This window comes from Trachemys scripta, chromosome 1 (genome assembly GCF_013100865.1).
Source record: "Trachemys scripta elegans isolate TJP31775 chromosome 1, CAS_Tse_1.0, whole genome shotgun sequence".
Taxonomy (NCBI): Eukaryota; Metazoa; Chordata; order Testudines; family Emydidae; genus Trachemys; species Trachemys scripta.
In genome coordinates, this window is record NC_048298.1 from 107,669,753 (window position 1) to 107,685,922 (window position 16,170).

Sequence of the window (16,170 nt, forward strand, 5' to 3'; positions counted from 1 at the left end):
CATACTGATAACTTTAAAAGAGACTCTTTGCCCCGCAGTTCGTTATATTGCTGTCACTAGGGTAAAGGCTGTGAAAAGTATCTGTGCACAGCACTCCTGCTCTGAGAGCACCAGCTCCAGAGGAAGTGAGAGGAAAGTGTAACAAACAGTATTGAGATGCCGCTGCAATAAGTGGGTTGTATCTGGTGTGAGGAGAGAGCAAAGCTGTTCAGTAAGTGACTGGAAGGCTTGCAGAGGTAACCAAAAGTAGCACAACGCTCTTGCTTACAAGTCAGTTAAAAATAACACCTAAAAGAAGGACTCGAGTCACAGATTCTCTAACACTGCAGTTTAATACTATGCCTCTATCAGGAAAGAAACCAGATTTGATTCCTATGATGAGATTAGAGCACATGTGATTATCCCAGTTTCACAGTGACATTAAAAGCTCCCCAAACTGCTGATCTTAGTGTAGCTTTCATATAATACCATCCATGCTATCAGAGTTACTCTGCACATGAGTAAAGTCAAAGATCATTCAAAGTAAAACAATACTCAAGGGATGGACTGCTAATATTCCTGTATAGCATCCGTGTTCTCTGTCTCTCTCACACACACATACACTGTATGTATGAACATGCACAACACTTACCCTTTGAAACACCATCAGTCCAGCACTGATTAAAGCCTGTCATCATTCTAATTTTACCATTTATAAAGTGCCCCAGCATTGCAGTCACGAGCAGTGTGTTGTGGAGTACAAAACCTCTTTTAGAAATCCTCTTTCCATTAATATTTACCAAAAGTCGTCGTCTTCTTTTTGAGATTTGCCAGGATGGGAACTGGGGGAGGAATCTTTATAGTTTCCTGAAACCAAAGTGCTGTAGCGAGGCAATTTTAAAGACATCTTGATTCTATTAGGGGGTAAAGGTCAGAGGACGAACTTGGCTGGTCTGGTAGTTAAAGCATCAGTGGTGCAATGAATGGATGATTTTTATGACTTCTCACTGGACTTCTGCTGCAAGCAACTCATTATCCAAGAATACAGCAAGTTAGACATGCAGTGCTGAGGATTTCTTAATAGTTTGGAAGGCCTATACTCGCTTTTTCAACAATATTCTGTGGTTCACCAGAGAGGAAGAATAGGAATAGAACAAGAATGGTGGTTATAGTACAGTAGGGGGTGAGCTGTGGTTTTCACTACATTACACTCAGAGCATTCACATCTTACACTCTGGCATTTTCCACTGATATTGTGTATTAATGACACGTGGTAGTTGAATCTATTTGAGGTGCAGTATATGTTACTTGCTTTTTCTTCCAGTAGGAGGGCTAGAAATACTTTAATAAATCTCAGTGTACTTGGTCACTGACCACTAAATCAGCCTCCTCAAATGTGAGCATAAAAAGCCTCATTTGTCCTGTGTATTTCTACTTTGAGGCTCTGGGATGCCACTTGTAGGTCATATAGTGAGGCCTACTATTGTCATTCCATTCCAGCAAGAGGGGCAATTCTATGAAATTTGATGAAGCCAATAATCTGAGAGATCTTGTATTAAAAGTTTGATGCAAGAAGCCCTGCAGTGTTCTGTCACGGCACATCCAGATTTACCTACTTGTGCTGAGAAGATGTACAGCAAAGCCTACAAGGTTTTCTGTGCCACTATCATCCACCAGAGGTTCATTGTAGACCAGGAAGAGTTGGGGATAACAAGATTTACCCAGGCATGACTCCAGAAATACACAAACAGAAAAATCTTGATAGCACAAGAATTCAGAATGATGAGACAACCATAATGAGCATTCTGTGCACTATTGAATGTCTGATCAGTCCTTTTAATGCTCCTCAAAATGGACTAGTGTGTTTAAGTTCAGGTGGTGTTGCTGCCAGTAAGGTTACAAACAACTTATTTACTGCTCAAGAGAAAGGTGAAATTGCACTGATTGATAGACTTCCTGAGCCAGTGGCTGCTTTCTGCTACTCAGGACATTTTTCCTCCCATCAAAAGCCAGAAATTGTAAACATTCAGTGATCAAGTAAAAACAAAAGCAAAAGTAGCTGGCAAACACATGATTCTTCATAATGACAAGGCACACTTTGTAAGGTTTCTTGTATTAGGTCAGCGGTTCTCAACTTGCGGGCCACATGCGGCCCAGTTAGCACACAGCTGCCACCCAGCTCAGCTTTGTACTAAAGGCTGGCCCATGAACCGGGATCTGCCAGGTTCCCATCTGCCCAGCACAGAGGGGTCAGGGCTGCTGGCCCTCCCCATGTGGCAGGAGTCCAGGGTCCGGGGCAGTCGCCTGGCCCCATGAGCTCCAGGGTCTGGGGCAGCTGCACGGCGGGGGGTCTGGGATCAGGGCAGCCAGCTGACCTCATGCAGCCGGGGTCCAGGATTGGGGTAGCTGGTCCTGTGACCTCCGGGGTGAGCAGCCGGCTGCCCCCATGTGGTGGGTTCCGGGGTTGGGGCTGCCTGCCGGCCCTGCGAAGTCCAGGGCAGCCGGCTGTCCCTGCAAGCTCCGGGATCCAGGGCAGCCGTGTGGCAGGAGTCCAGGGCAAGCAGCCGGCCGGCCCCATGTGGCAGAGGTCCAGAGTTGGGATCCAGGCTGCCGCTGCCCTGCCACCTGCCCCTGTGGCCCAGGTAACACGTTGTGGGGCACTGTAATAGGTCAAAGGAGGAAAATTGATCTCTCAGAAATCTTGTCCTACTCTTTTGGAGCTGTTTCCTACCCTCTTGCTAGCTGACAGTACTTTGGCAAAAAACAGCAAATCAGCTCTGCTCAATCTTCTTCAGTCCAAAGCTGGAGACTGCCTTATTGACCAGGTTCAAGAGAATGTGCAATAATCTTTGATGGAGTAGCTGTCATCCAAGCACTACATGTTGTTCCTTCAACATTTGGTGAGCTTGCAGACACCATTTTAGGGTACATGATTAAGCTTGCAAGAAAGTACAAGTGTACTTGTTTGGACTTTGTCCCAGATCCGTATTCTGATCTTAGCATCAAAAATATGGAACAATCATGCCAAGCAGCTAGTGGTTCCCAAACTAGACATATCTACAGAAAGGACCAGAAAACCCCAGTCTGTGGAAGAAGTTTCTTTCTGATGGCAACAATAAGGAAGCACTTCAGAAATTCTTGTACATCGTGTGGGAGGGATGCAGATATGTAAGGTGTAAGCAAAGACATCACTGTCCACATAGCTGGTGGAGAGGAGTGACACTGCCTGACTGTGCAGAAGTGTTCAGAGACAGTCACAGCTGTTGATGAATTAAGATGTGACCATGAAGAATGTAACAGGTACATTTCTTCAAGTGAAACATACTGCCAGGCTGTGATAATTAGGAGCCCTATTACAGATGTTGCAGGCATAAACATCAGTCTTAAGTCACACTGTTGGTCAATTTGCATTTCTTGACTGGTATTGGGAATTAAAGCCGCATTATTGATTAATATTTTGTAGGCGTTGTATTGTGACTGCAAGCATGTAAAATGTCAAACAGGGAGATTTTCCTATCTTGCTGGTGGGTTCTCCTACCCAGACTTGTGTAAGTGTCAGAAGTGCGAGAACATTGACAAAAAAGCTGCTGAACCTGTCATTCACAATGATGACAAGTCCAACAAGAGTGACTTTGATGAATAGGATGCCATGATTTTCAGACTGGGAAATAAAAATGTATTTTATTCTGAGAATTAAGCACTACAGTGCCAACGGCAATATACATAATTCAAAGTGAACACTGGATTTGAATAAGAAAATAACATTTTGATTTATATCAATAATTAAGTCAATTCATACCAATCCAGATAAGCTGTCACTTATAAATATTTGAGAAATAAATGCCATATACAAGGGCATTCTAATAAAAAGGTTTGTGTAGTACTTTTTTCAGTGCTGCTGCTGAGGAAAATATGCTAGTTGTCAAGGAAAATAGTAATATTTTAGGTATTTACATAGAAAAATGCATCAGATGTATTAAATTTATCATTTCATGTAGTTAGGCTGATGTACAAACACTTCTCTTGAGGGTAAATGGTAACATAGTCCAACCTACAGTGAAAGGCGAGTCTTGCCAAGAAAAACAAATTATGGGCATGGGGTAATATCTTGACCTATACTTTCTACCAAAAGATAGACATGTTAATTTATTGCACATTACTTGTTAGACTGATGATTGTAGAAAATATTGATGCATAAGACACCCCAGTAGCACAAGAACTTTTAGGTTTTTAGCATATTTTTTGTCCATAAATACAAAAAAGAAATTTCACTCAAATTGGCTATTTGCAATATTTTTTTTGTATATGACTGCTAAGTTCCTCAGTCCATGAAGTCTTGCCTTTAATATACTTCTACATACATTTCAATCATTTTCAGTCAATGTGGGCCTTTGCAGGGCAAATATTAATGAAGTTATAGACAAGAAGCCTTTGTTGGTATGGCATCAAAATTGGTAACTTTGGATGTGCCATGACAGAAAACTGCAGGGTTTCTTGTGGAGATCTTTTAACACAAGGTCTCTCAGGTCATTGGCTATATAAAGCTACAGATATTAAGTAAAAACAATGAGGAGTCCTTGTGGCACCTTAGAGACTAACAAATTTATTTGGGCATAAGCTTTCGTGGGCTGTAACCCACTTCACTTCATCAGCTGCATGGAGTGGAAAAAAAGTAGGCAGGTATGCACTCCATGCATCCCATGAAATGGGTTATGGCCCATGAAAGCTTATGCCCAAATAAATTTGTTAGTCTCTAAGGTGCCACAAGGACTCCTTGTTGTTTTTGCTGATACAGACTACCCCTCTGAAGAGAGTAAGTAGTGCCCCTGTTGCTGGAATGAAACTCTTTTTGTATGAACAGTTATTGGCCTCATCACACAGCCTGTTGATACCTTTACACTCACAGAATCTCTATCAAAGCCATGTCCATTGCGGCTGCTCAACCCCCTCTAATGACATCAGCATTCAATGCCTGAACCTATATAATGCCCAGTCATCTCTGTTCCTTTCCCTCTGCTATGAAAAGTGTTAGGGAACTCTTCTGTGTCCAGTCTGCTTTGCAAACTTTACTTAGTGCCCTTTTTTTGTAGCTCTGAGTGTTAGTATTAGTAGGATTTAGTCTTAAAATTGTACATAATTGATTTTTTTTAAAACAACACCAAAACAAAAACAAATTGTCCCTTTGACTGAGGACTCCCTTAAGGCTTTGGTTTGATTCTGAGGTTATGATGGGAACCAAGCCACATGCGTGCACCACTTGTCCATTTATCTACTTAGTGTCAGACATCCGCATTCAGTGCCTGGAGAAGGCATACTCGATGGCACAGTTCTTTTTGTTGTGTGTTCATTTCTGTGATGCTTCCCAGGAATATCCAGAATTGTGAGGCACCTTGCTACTCCCTGCACTTAGCGTGAGGAAGTCTTGTCTGTGCCTGCTGTGGATCAGCTCCCTGAATCCACCAGCCTCTGGCAATACAAGCACTACCTTCCAGGTCTCCACAGACCTCACCATCTCTGTATAGGTTAGTGATAGGCACACTCCAATACCTGAGTCCTCAAAGTGTCCCTCTGAAATGCACAGTCCCTGTTCCATTGAACACTCACAGAACTCTATTTGCTACTCCCAAAGGAATAGTACACACCAGCTTGTCAGATTCAGTTTCCGATCACCACTTTACTTAACACATAGCTAGCTAGCTAACAAGAGAGAGAGAGAAAGTGAAAACAGGAATAAGTTTATTATCAAAGAACATAGATCCAAGTGATAGAAAGTAAGAATTTTGGAAACAAATGGTTACATATAAAACACACTTTCTAGAGCCTAACCTTAACTAACAAAGCATTCCCCTATCTCCTATAAGATAGCTTTGCCCTGCATTTTCAGTCAGGTTGGCTGAGATCTCTTCTGATAAGATCAAGCTCGCTGGTGGCTTGTCCTCACAGATTGAAGGACTAAATGGGGGGGGGGTTCATCTGCACCCCTGATATAGTTTTAAAAGTTTGTTTTACTCCTAAACCGGGTAACCCTTTCTGATTTTGTTTTTTCCTCCAGTCCCTGCAAACTGGTGATTAGCATTTTGCTGATTTTTCATGGGCATCCATTGTGAACTATAGAATACTCAATTTGCACATGACCAAACATCCAATCTTAATTTTAAAATTGCCGGTGATGGAGAATCCACATGAACCTTGGCAAATTGTTGGAACGGTTAATTATCCTCACTGTTAAGAATGTATGCCTTACTTTCAGTCTGAATTTGTCTAGCTTCAACTTCCAGCCATTGGATCTTGTTATACCTTTCTCTGATGGATTGAAGAGCCTGTTATCAAATATTTGTTTCCCATGTAAGTATTATAGACTGTAATCAAGTCATCCCTTAATCTTCTCTTTGTTAAACTAAATAGCGTGAGCTCCTTGAGTCTGTCACTATAAGGCATGTTTTCTAATCCTTTACTCATTCTCATGGCTCTTCTCTGAACCCTTTCCAATTTATCAACATCTTTCTTGAATTGTGGACATCAGAACTGGACACAGTATTCCAGCAGTGGTCTCACCATTGCTAAAATAGAGAGATAAAATAACTTCACTATTCCTACTGAAGAGTCCCCAGTTTATGCGTCCAAAGATCACATTAGCCCTTTTAGCCACAGCATCACCCTGGTACTCATCTTCAGCTGATTATCCACCATGACCCCAAAATCTTTTTCAGAATCACTGCTTCCCAGGATAGAGTTTCCCATCCTCTAAGTATGGCTTACAGTCTTTGTTCCTAGATGTATACATTTATATTCATCCATATTAAAACATATATTGTTTGCTTGCACCCATCTTACCAAGTGATCCAGATTGCTCTTTACCAATGACCTATCCGCTTCATTATTTAGCACTCCCCCAATTTTTGTGTCAGCTGCAAACTTTATCAGCTACCATGTTTGTCAATCAGAGAATCACTTTTATGGATCCAGTGCTGAACTCCACTTTACATAAGGGTTCACCAGCATCCGTCAGACACTGAGGTTTCAGCCCTACCAAAGAACAAAATTCTTTGAAGCACATGGGACCCCTAGCATTATCCTCCTATGTGACACCATATGCATGGCTGCACATGAGACTCTTACAACATTGGATGGCCTAGTCAACCCACCATATCTTCAGAGAACTTTGATCATCCCTGAAGAGGCAGAACTCTTCATGGAACAGCAGAGATTGCATCTTTGCAGAGTTTTCTTTGACATTCCAACTCCTTCCACCATCATTATGATAGTCAACACCATTATATTATCTGAAAAAACGAAGCCAACCTTACTTTCCTCTTCTGTGCAAGGAGGCCATGAAGTGCTAGCAGATGCATACATTACATGCATCCAATGGTTCTACACCTGGCAGAGGAGAAAAATGTGCAGGCAGACTCTCTTAGCAGGATGAGCCAAGATCAACACAGTGGTACTGAATGCACCTTTCGTCATACAACTCTTCCACAAGTGAGGCACACACACTGAAGACACGTTTGTTCCAGGAATAGCCCCAAATGTCCCCTCTGCTGTTCCAGATAGGGAGGAATACACAGTACATGTTCCTCTGGAACTGGAATGGAGGCCGCCTTTAGGCATTCCTTTAAATAACACTCATTCCTTTAAAAAAAAAAAAAATGGAGAGACAGGGCAAGAGTTCTTCTGATACCTCTGTTGTCTTGTGCATAAAAGTGTAATGTCACCCTGCTAGTTATCTAGAGAACCACCAGGTAATATCACAAACGAGGTTTCCTGGTCTCTCTTGCTAATGTATCCTGTAGACAAAGCACTGAACTTCAGTAAAATCAGAATTGAATTACATGAGCCCGCCACTCCAGCGCCTGTAAAAAATTTTACATCATCTTTTTTTATCCTGCTTTCAATCTCTTACATTTTCTGTCATTAAAAAAATTCAGCTGTGAGCTTAGCTGGCAGTATCCTGAAATACAGTTCTCTTAAGGAGAAAACATGATCTGAGGGCTACCCAGGGAAATTTACCAGTATAATTATACTGCTATAGTTATACTGGTATAACTCCCTGTGTGGAATAAGAGTGTCCATCCAGAGAGCTACACCAATATAAATGTAGAGGTATAATTATGGCAGTAAATTTCCCATGTAGACAGGCCCTTTAAGAGCAGCCTTACCACTAAGAATTCAGATACTCAGTGGCGGATTTAAAGTTAGTGGGGCCCTGTGCGCAGCTTCAGTTTTGGGGGCCCCCCTCGGGACCCAGACAAGAAAAAGAGCATTCTCTCTCCTCCCCCCCCCCTCCAGTTTTTTATTCTTTTTTTCTTCATCCTCCTCCTATATTATAAGTGATGGGAAGTAAATGAAAATAAAGTGAGGTACCTTGATTGGAGGAAGGGGTTAGGGTGCAGGGGTTGGGCTCTGAGAGGGAGTTTGGGTGCTGGATTGGGTTGAGGGTCGAGCTTTGGGAGGAAGTTTGGGTGCGGGCTTTGGGCTGGGGCAGGGTTTTGGGGCAGCAGGGGGGAGGGAGGGTGGCGTTTACCTCGGATGGCGCAGCCCCCAAAACGACCGTCACACACACCCCTCTGGCAGCGGCTCCTAGGTGAGGGAGGCCAGGGGGTCTTCGCGTGCCACTGCCCGCAGGCGCAGCCCCCACAGCTCCCATTGGCTGCAGTTCCTGGCCAATGGGAGCTGCGGAGTTGGCACTCAGCACAGGGGCAGCGCATGGAGACACCACCCCCCTGCCCCTCCAGGGGCCGCAGGGACATGCCAGTTGCTTCCAAGCGTGGCACAGAGGAAGAGAGGCAGAGCGATGAGAGAGTCACCTTAGCCCTTCTGCTGGCACATCTCTGCACACCCCTTGGGGGGAGGGGAGCAGCAGGTCTCCGTGCACTGCCCAGGGAGGGGGCAGCGCACAGAGCCGCCCCTTCCCCCCACCATGGGCGTGCAGAGACATGCCAACAGCTGTCGGCTTCCGGGAGCAGCGTGAGGCCACTGGCCACAGCATGCAGGCAGCTTGCCTGCTTGAGCCCTGCTGCGCCACCGGCCGGGACTCAGGGTCAGGTTGTCAGATGAGATTTGTCCTGCATTTTGGGGCCCCGTACCATTGCCATTGGTTTGTTTCATGGTAAATCCGCTCCTCCAGGTACTTTCAAAGCAGGATTGAATGTGTGTTAGAGAAATTCTGAGACAAGGATAAACAGGAAACTTCCTAACAAGAACATCTTCAATTCCTTCACTTTAAAGGTCATTTTTCCTCTTTTTCAAGTGGCAAGTGGATATTTTTAGACAATTACCCTTAAGTTAGGGAATGAAAATTATGCTGGTCTGGGACTTAATATAACAATTTCTGGACATATACCAAAAAACACAGCTAGACCAAAGGGAAGTGACAGTGCTGAAGTTTGACATATCTCAAACTCTCAGGGCTAGAAATTCTGTGCACTATGTATAATTTGAAGTCTTAGCTTTCCATTTGTGGATAGCATTTGTTTCTGGTCCTGTTAAACAATGAGATCAAATTTTTAAATGATGTCATTCTGATTACTATCTTGTATTTCCATTATTTAGATTCTGATGTGATTTTTAGTTTTTACTATTTTGAACTGCTAAATCTCATAAACCTAATGCTCTTCAGATATTAGCAGCTAAAATTGTGTCCAAAATTATTTTGGGGAGAGGGGACAGAATGGAGGAGTGAAAAATAGTAGCAGTTATATATATTTTAAGATTAGTCTCTGATGAAACATCCGGACTCAAAATGCTAGCAGACAAGTACAAATGCCTTTGACTTTAGACTTTTCTAAGCAATGCTATTATGATTTTGATCCCTACTTCATTGTTTACTAGATTTTTGTTTCAATAAACCTACCATTACTTAAACCATCTGTAGAGTTGTGTTTCACGTAGTGCTAGAATACCATGCCTGTGTGGATGCCTTTTTTCTTTTACCTGAGGCACCAAATGTTTGGGAAGCAACAGCACAGCTGGTTTTGCTTATAGACCTCAGTTTTTTCTGTGGTCTTAATCAGGTTTAATGTACACTAGAACCTCAGAGTTACGAATACCTTGGGAATGGAGGTTGTTCGTAACTCTGAACAAAATGTTATGGTTGTTCTTTAAAAAGTTTACAACTGACCTAAAACTTTAGTATGCAGAAGAAAAATGCTGCTTTTAACCATCTTAATTTAAATTAAACAAGCAGAGAAACAGGTTTCCTTACTTGATCAAATCTTTTTTTTTAAACTTTCCCTCTATTTTGTATTAGTTTACATTTAACACTGTACTGTACTGTATTTGCTTTTAATTTTGTTTGTTTGTTTCTCTGCTGCTGCCTGGTTCCATACTTCCGGTTCCAAATGAGGTGTGTGGTTGACTGGTCAGTTCGTAGCTCTGAGGTTCTATGATATATAGTTTCTGATGCTGGTGTACTCTGGTTTAAGGTTTTATTAGTTGTTTAGAGTTCTTTTTACTCATTAATGCTATTATGAAGTTCTGGTCAGGTCTGTGATAGCAAATCAATGTGTCAGGAGACCAGTGTTTCAGAGATTCATAATTTATAATGCCAGAAGGAACCATTGTGACTATCTAGTCTGATCTCTTGCATAACCCAGGTCATAGGACTTCCCTGAATTAATTCCTGTTTGAACTAGAGCATATTTTTAGAAAAACATCCAGTCATGATTTTAAAATTTCCAGTGACGGAGAACCCACTACAACTCTTGGTAAGTTGTTCTTGTGGTTAATTACCCTGTTAAAAGTGTGTACTGTCATTTTAGTCTAAATTTGTATAGCTTCAACTTCAAGCTATTGGATCTTTTTATCCCTTTGTCTGCTAGATTGAAGAGCCCTTTATTATCAAATGTTTGAGAGGTGTACCTCTATTCAGTGACCTTTCTGGCCTCCAGAGCATGTGCTCACTAGGGTTGCCAGGTGTCCGGTTTTCGACCGGAACGCCCGGTCAAAAAGGGAGCCTGGCAGCTCCGGTCAGCAGTGCCAACTGGGCCGTTAAAAGTCCGGTCGATGGTGCTGCAGGGCTATGACAGAGTAGTCCCTACCTGTCCTGGCACCGCGCTGCGCCCCAGAAGCGTCCAGCAGGTCCAGCTCCTAGGCGGGGGGTGGGGTGCACTGGGCTCTGCACACTGCCCATACCCCGAGCACCAGCTCCACACTCTCATTGGCCGGGAACCACAGCCAGTGGGAACTGGGGGGCAGTGCCTGTGGGCAAGAGCAGTGCGCAGAGCCTCCTGGGCCCCACGCCCCAGGTGCCAGAGCTGTTGCTGACCACTTCCGGGGCACAGCGCAGAGCCAGGACACACAGGGAGCCTGACTTAGCCTCGCTGCGCCACTGACCAGAAGTCGCCTGAGGTAAGCCCGTGCCCCAGCTCTGAGCCCCCCCCAAATTTTTCATCCCCATCCCAGACCCCGCACACCCAGCTGGAATCCTCACCCCCTTATACACGGCACCTCAGCCCCCTGACCGAGCCCAGAGCCCCCCTCCCACATCCTGAACCCCCTCATCGCTGGCCCCAGCCCAGAACCCAGAGCCAGTACTCGCTCTTGCACCCCAACCCACTGCCTCAGCCCCCACCCTTACTCTGAATCCCTTGGCCCCATCCCCTAGCCTGAAGCCCCCTCCTGCACCCCAAACCCCTCATCCCCAGCCCTACCCCAGAGCCCTCACCCAGACCCCGTACCACCTCCCATACTCCAAATCCCTCGGCCCCAGCCTGGAGCCCCCTCCTGCACCCCGCACCTCAGCCGGAGCCCTCAGCCCCTCCCACACCCAACTCCCTACCCCAGCCCAGAGTCCCCTTCCACACCCTGAACCCCTCGTTTCTGGCCCCACCCCAGAGCCCGCACCCCCAGTTAGACCACTCACCCACTTACGCACCCCAACCCCCTGCCCCAGCCCAGTGAAAGTGAGTGAGGGCAGGGGAGAGCGAGCCACCAAGGGAGGAGGAATGTAGTAGGCGGGGCCTTAGGGAAGGGGCGGGGCTAGGGTGTTCGGTTTTGTGTGATTAGAAAGTTGGCAACCCTAGTTCTCACTGCCTTGTAGGTAAATCTTTTATCTCAAAAAGCCAGAAAGAAAAGATTCTTCATGTGTTATCTTGTCCTAATTTTGCTTAGATTTACTATCCTGCTCCTCTCTTTAAATTCGCAACATCCGTGTGTCAGGGGTGTCGCCAAAACAAGCTGCACTCCCCCAGTGGGAGGGTGGTCCTTTAGGAGCCTTTGTCTGCACTACCACTTATGTCAGCAAAACTTGTATCACTCAGGGGTGTGAAAAAACACACCCCTGAGCGGGATAAGTTATGCTGGTATAAATGGTAGTGTGCACAGCGCTATGTCGGCAGGAGAGCTTCTCCCACTGACATAGCTACTGCCGCTCATTGGGCGTGGTTTAATTATGTCAGCTGGAGAGCTCTCTCCCATCAGCATAGAGTGGCTACATGAGAGATCTTACAGTGGCGCAGCTGCATACATAGGCGCCAACTTTCCCCAGTGCTGGTGGGTGCTCGCGCTGGCCCCGCTCCGACTCCACCCTTTCCCTGCCCCGCCCCCATTCTAACCCCTTCCCCAAAGTCCCTGCCCCAACTCCGCCCCCTCCCTGCCCTATTGGACCCCTTCCCCAAATCCCTGCCCCGGCCCCGCCTCTTCCCCGAGCGCGCCACGTTTCCCCTCCTCCCCCCTCCCTCCCAGCTGCCCAAAACAGCTGTTTCGCGGTGCAAGCGCTGGGAGCTAGGTGAGGAAAAGCAGGCACAGGGCGCACTCGGGGTGGGGAGGCGGAGGTGAGCTGAGCGGGGAGCTGCCGATGGGTGCTGAGCAGCTGAGCAGCTCCAACCCCGGAGCACCCACAGAGTCGGCGTCTATGGCTGCATCGATACAGCTGTGCTGCTGTAAGCTCTCTAGTGTAAACATAACCCAAGAGTATAGTCTTTAGCTGTATGATGGAATAACCTAAATACAGCCTTCAAGCCTGCACCTGGTACAGAGAGGGCTTCCACTTTATGTTGCAAGGACATCAGCATAGATTCTCCCCTACTGGTAGTATTTGCTGACTCTGATTGGACTGTATTGAGACAAGTCTGTTTCAGGCAGGAGGAGCTGCCTCAGAGGTAGCCTCTAACTTAGGAGCATGAAACCAGCAGAGAGTCTTTCACATATACCTCTTCAGATGACACTTGTAGAGCACATCTCCTACTGTACCCTTCTCATCAGCGTCAAGGAAAACTTGCAGTAGACATTGCCCTCTTCAGTCACAGAGACTCCATCTTCTATTGAATGTGTCGGCAAGCGGCAGTAAGGGAACATAATTTCTCTTTTAAAATCAGTTTTAAAAACCCATGATTTTCAGAGAATATCACGGCAATTAACTTAGAAGCCTAATGACAGTTTGCATTCAAAAGTTGCTGTCTGCTCAGTGATGACCTCTAGAAATGCTTTTCAATTAAAAAATGAATAGGTTAATTGGATCTTGAAACATTGACCAGACTCAACAGAAATGGTAACACATGCAGAGACCAAACATAGTCAACATTTAATAACTAAAATTTTCTGCAATCCAGTATGGTAAAGGTAGTCCTGTGCATAAGTTATCATTGAACTAGTATATAAACCAAGTTTAAACTCTTGACATCGCCACTTTTGATTTGAGGGGACAGAAAAACTTTAGAACACATTCGAAAATCTACTGATTTTTCAAGGCCTCATCTTAATTTTTCATAGTGTTTGTTGAGCATATTTAAATGAATCAAAATAAAATAGATGCCTTGTTCAATTAATCTCATACTCCAGGTCAGTTCTCCTCTCTGTTGGAAAGACACATGGAACTTTATACAGCAATTCGGTTTCAGAAAGTCTGTATTGAATTTTGGCCGGGACACTAGAGTTGTCAAGCCCTACTCTTATGCAATGTGCTGTGTGATCTTTAATCTATCAAATGAAGCTCTTGCTGTATGTTGCTTCAGTACTAACTCAGGGAAGAGGGCCACCTACAGGACAACAGTGTCTTCAGCACCAGGGATTTCCTTACAAGCACTGACCAGGCTCAACCCTACTTAAGTTAGAGTTCAGACTGAGTAGAGAAGTAAGGCGATATGATTGCAAATAAACAATATAAAATAAACAAGAATTCATCTTAACATATACAAGTATGCCCAATTGATATGTGTTCTGTAGATTTTTGAAACAGGATCTTTGTCTCCTAGCATCCACAAGATGCTCCCAAAGTGCAGGAGAATATGAGAGAGTTAGATGCTGTTGGGAAAAGGTAAAATTCTATGTCTAATTATCACACAACTGTGACCGCAGGATCCTGCACTAGTTTTTTAGCTCATATGCAACTCTCTCTGAGCTGTCAATGGTGTGCTCAGAAGACAAGCCTACATTTGTCTCAGTCACTCAATACAGAAAGCTGACAAAAGCTCCTCATCATCCTGAATACTGACAGGGGAAGTCACAGGACAGCAAAAGCATCCTTGATATGGGAGGGTGCCCTTTTGCCAGCTCTCAGTTAACCCCTGTGCTTTCTGCCAGAGGCCTCTTCACCATCTCTCTGATAACAGAACAGGGCCTGTATCTTCCTGTTATCTTCATTTGCTTCTGGGAATACTGTGCATTGCTAAAATGAGTGCAGCTAATTTGCCACAGACCACTTTCCTCCTCAGATAGCTACATGAATAGCCAATATATTTTAAGAAGGTGGAACACAATGGTCCACTCTGTTATATGTTTACATATCACACCAGTATATATTAGAAACCACTACAATAGAGGGAATCTGTTTAGAACAGTCTGAAGTACCCAAAAATGATGAAAACCTAACCTAAAACAATGCTGAGTTGAGTCTAAGAAACTAGGAAGTTCTGAACAGGAACACAGCACATCACTTTTCTCCCATCCTACCTGGTTATCCATCCTACCTACTGAATCAATAGACTTGATACACAGCAAAATAGGGTCTTTTATAAGCCATTGCATCATTGACTGTTGTAGAGTAAGTCTCCCAGAGTTTGATACCACCTTTGTGAATGCCATAGTTAATCCTATCCCTGGAATCACACTCCCTATCACAGCATTCCACATATGTCCAACTCTGTATTGTGACAGTATCCAGGGTACAATCTGGACTGCTGAATAACTGTCTTCTCCAACCTGAGATGCCTTTTACACTGCTTTATAGGTGAACAGCCAGTCCTGCCAGTTAACACAATCTCCAGTATGTAACTTGTTCCCAGCTAACTGCATTGTGTGCTACTAGCCAGCCAGCCATGAATTACACTGCAAAAGAACACCAGCAGATTCTCTAGTCCCAGACTGTACCCCCAGAAATGTGCATCTTGTATTTCCCAGCACACTACTGAACAATGCAGGCTCATATAAAGTCCATCATTTCATCAGTGGAAAATTATATGTACCTGCCTTGTTATCCCAAATGGAGTTTCCCACACACTTTAATCCAAACACACACTGGTTTAGATAAACCAATAAAACAAGTTTATTAACTACAGAAAGATAGATTTTAAGTGATTACAAGTAATGAGGCATAAAAGTCCGATTTGGTTACAAAGAAAATAAAAAGATTATACACAAGCTAAATGACTAACTTAATAAGCTAAGTGAATTTAAAAGCAAAAGGTTTTTCTCACCATAAGCTTACAGCAGTTTGTACTGGCTGAAAAGCCTCCCAGCCGGGATTCCCCCATCCCACCCCCAAGTTCAGTTCTTTGAGAGTCACTGATGTCATGAGCAGAGATGAAAAAGGATAGTGAAATCCAACATTTTCCTCCCCTCTTTATAATTCAGTTTCTTATGCTAGAAATATCCTTGCTGAGTCATGGTAACAAAACAGTCTCTTGTGGACGTGAGGTTTAAACTGTCCCTGTGATGGAATGTAAATTTCTTGTTTACCCCTTTCCCCCTGATGGAGAATGTCTGCTTAAGCAGGTGATAGCCCTTTAGCACCTGGCTGGGGTGCCAGTGTCTCTTTGTTTCTGAAAAACTGATTTGGGCCTGCTTTTCTTAACCTTGGAGCCTGTTATAACAATGTTATACAGTAGAGGCTTGTAACTTTACATACAGTGTTGCCACACATATTTTACCAGTACAATACTGTTCACAGATTGATTTTTCAAATCAGACCTCAAAAGACATATTTTGTTAAAAAAAAAAATAACATAACCTTATAAAAGGGTGAACATGGAGTAT

The 16,170-nt window shown here is 44.2% G+C and overlaps 1 protein-coding gene across 15 annotated transcripts in view; it reads left to right on the top strand.

The window, feature by feature from the left end:
• ERC1 (ELKS/RAB6-interacting/CAST family member 1) overlaps positions 1-16,170 on the top strand; it is a 530,185-nt gene that overhangs the window by 412,178 nt on the left and 101,837 nt on the right. The gene's annotated exons all lie outside the window — the stretch shown is intronic.